Raw genomic sequence first — 3,525 nt, 5'->3', positions numbered from 1 at the left:
ATTTAACAAGAGATTGTATTCTGTCATTACATGCTTCTTTATGTAAACAATGCAAGAATGATAAGATATAGAAAGAGATTTTCTCGAGCAACCTTTAAGCACAAACTCATCAATTTGTAGACAATGATGCTTTGGGAATGATTTTTAAAGTCAACATAGTTAACTCTTTTGTGACCTAAAATAAGACAATTAAATAGTCTTCTGATCAAAACACAACATTAAAATCAAATTGAAGAGTTGCCGAGACCAAATAATTAGCTATTCTTTCACTAAATGATCACGGCCAACATTAAGATAATAATATTTAGCAAACTATTATGAAAAGGCCAATTTCACTTAACATCAACATCAAGGAAAAGGAAAGGATAGCAGGTAAACACAGCAGTTAATAATGAAAACACAAGCAGTCAACCTCTACAGTACTCAAGGATAAATATTATGTGAACTATAACCCCATATCTGACCATTTCTAAACAACAACTCAAACTTTATGGTATATTGATAAAGAAGTAGTTCCTCACCAAGGCACCAAAATTGAAGAATACAACAAATAGAGGCTGATGGCAGATTCAAATAGAAAAAGAAAAAAAATATTGGTTCTTCCATCACCTTTCTTGTGTTGACTGGAATTCCTTTTGGTCTGTGGTCACACAATGGATATAGAAAAAAAAAAAAAAAAAAGATTCCAGACTGGTATTGAAGATGTACAGTTTGGTGCATAAACAGGGGAAAAAAGGTTGGATACACACATACAAAAAGGCTTTAAGCAATGCTTCATCATCTATTTAATTCATGAAACACTAGTTTGGAGGTAAACATAGAAGATACAAATGCGCTATATAAACATACATTTTATATTAGAACAAAGAACAGGTATTGCTTCAGAACTGAGGTCTCATTTTCCCCTTCCCCTTCCCCTTCCCCTTCCCCTTCCCCTTCCCCTTCCCCTTTCCCTTCCCCTTCCCCTTCCCCTTCCCCTTCCCCTTCCCCTTTCCCTTTCCCTTTCCCTTTCCCTTTCCCTTTCCCTTTCCCTTTCCCTTTCCCTTTCCCTTTCCCTTTCCCTTTCCCTTTCCCTTTCCCTTTCCCTTTCCCTCTCCCTCTCCCTCTCCCTCTCCCCCTCCCCCTCCCTCTCCCCCTCCCCTCCCCCTCCCTCTCCCCCTCCCCTCCCCCTCCCCCTCCTCCTCCCCCCTCCCCCTCCCCCTCCCCCTCCCTCTCCCCCTCCCCTCCCCCTCCCCCTCCTCCTCCCCCCTCCCCCTCCCCCTCCCCCTCCCTCTCCCCCTCCCCTCCCCCTCCCCCTCCCCCTCCCCCTCCCCCTCCCCCCTCCCCCTCCCCCTCCCCCTCCCCTCCCCCTCCCCCTCCCCTCCCCCTCCCCTCCCCCTCCCTCCCCCCCTCCCCTCCCCTCCCCTCCCCTCCCCTCCCCTCCCCTCCCCTCCCCTCCCCCCCTCCCCTCCCCCCTCCCCTCCCCTCCCCTCCCCTCCCCTCCCCTCCCCTCCCCTCCCCTCCCCTCCCCTCCCCTCCCCTTCCCTTCCCTTCCCTTCCCTTCCCTTCCCTTCCCTTCCCTTCCCTTCCCTTCCCTTCCCTTCCCTTCCCTTCCCTTCCCTTCCCTTCCCTTCCCTTCCCTTCCCTTCCCTTCCCTTCCCTTCCCTTCCCTTCCCTTCCCTTCCCTTCCCTTCCCTTCCCTTCCCTTCCCCCTTCCCTTCCCTTCCCCCTTCCCTTCCCTTCCCTTCCCTTCCCTTCCCTTCCCTTCCCTTCCCTTCCCTTCCCTTCCCTTCCCTTCCCTTCCCTTCCCTTCCCTTCCCTTCCCTTCCCTTCCCTTCCCTTCCCTTCCCTTCCCTTCCCTTCCCTTCCCTTCCCATTCTTTTTGATTTATGATCACCTCTGATGATGACACTGATTTTCTTCAGTAAAGAAATCATCTTTGGGCAGTAAGATGATATTTTGTTTACTTCAGTAAAATAAGGCCAGAAAAATGAGGCTATACCCATTTTGTCTCTGAGCTGATCAGAAAATATCCAGTGACTTTCTCTGATCCCTTTTTACTCCTTTTATCTATAACCTTGTAATATTAGAGTGACCTAATATCTGTAGTGAAGAAGGAAAAAAATGAACAGAACTCTCTAGGGCTAAGCTTTGTGTTGGGTAGTGATGGAAAACCAAAAGGAGTTCATGAAGCATAGACTTTCCCTTTTAAAAATAAGCCAGGAAAAGAGAATCAAGAGCTCTCCAGAATTCATTTCTCTCACCTGAGTGAACAGACAGCTGCTGCCACACCATGCTGAACTGGCAAGTGCTTTCTTAATTACTCAGCCCTTCCAGAAGGCAACACTTCAGTGGTGATGAAGAGGCACATTTTCCAGAACTCCAGTGGGAATTGTTTTCAGCTCCTCAGAAGATTTATAGGAAGTGTTCTACCAACATTAGACTATATAGAAGAAACATTTTCCTGTCTGAATGCATGTTGAACCATTAAAAAATAAACTTTCCCCAAATTCATCTCACTGTTACTATAAATAACTCCTCTCAGAAGCATATGGAGTATGCAGAATAATGGATACTTTTAGTCCACTTTGAAGATTTCTCTTTGACAGATTTTAATCCTAAAAACAGTAGATTGATTTATCTTGGTTAACTTTCATAGAAGTGGCCTTAGTCTCTTAGGTTCTTACAGGTCACAGAGTAGAAAAAAAATAAAAGAAATCAGAGACCCTACTAAGTTTCTTACATGAAACAGTCTGAAAGGATGATTTTATACAGGTTTTTATATTTTTGTGTGCACAAATAAGTCATTTTTTTTAAACAAATTAATGTAGACCATTAATGTGAAGTGTAAGAATGCATCATCCCTTTCCCTTACACTCAGTAGATACCCACAATAAAATCTCAGAGTCCATCTTTGTCTGCCTTCCATATTTAGGGATCTGCACTACTTTTTGGACTTGTAGATTTTATTTTTTTCATCAGATGTCAATCCCAGTCACTTGTGTGCTCCAAGAATGAATCCCACTAGACCTCTTCATTTATTTTCATTCCTTCCCTTAATCCATTTTGTCCATGATGGAGAGAAGAAGGGAAGGGAGGGTGGAAAGGGAGTCAATTCGAGTCAATTTCTGGGGCACCTAACAGCTGACTCTGGGAAGGTCATTGGGACCACGAAGCTGTGGAATAATTGCCTGAGGTGACTTGGAAATTAAAATGATATTCACATTTTAAAGAAAAGGTACAGCATTGAAGAAGCTTCCAGGGTAGAGTGTAGCTGTGCTACACAGAAGTTCTCTAGGCCTCCAACGTTAGATATTAATCACACTGGGGGAACTTTGTGTGCTGACTTTAAGAGGAGCGGTACAGAGTGTGGAGCAGAGTGGAGACACCACGTCCAGGCTCTGTGATAAGATGCGAACTTGATTGCTCTTGTTGTGAGAAAAAAAAAAAAAAAAGAGAAAAAAAAAAAAAGTGTGTTTTTCCAGTATAATTTGTTTTTTGGCAGTGGAAAATTCCACTAACCTTGCATATTCAAAAGTGATTGCG

The sequence above is a fragment of the Anser cygnoides genome, chromosome 1 (assembly GCF_040182565.1).
Source record: "Anser cygnoides isolate HZ-2024a breed goose chromosome 1, Taihu_goose_T2T_genome, whole genome shotgun sequence".
Lineage (NCBI taxonomy): Eukaryota > Metazoa > Chordata > Aves > Anseriformes > Anatidae > Anser > Anser cygnoides.
The sequence above is the reverse complement of the archived record's forward strand: the minus strand, read 5'-3'. Positions refer to the sequence as shown.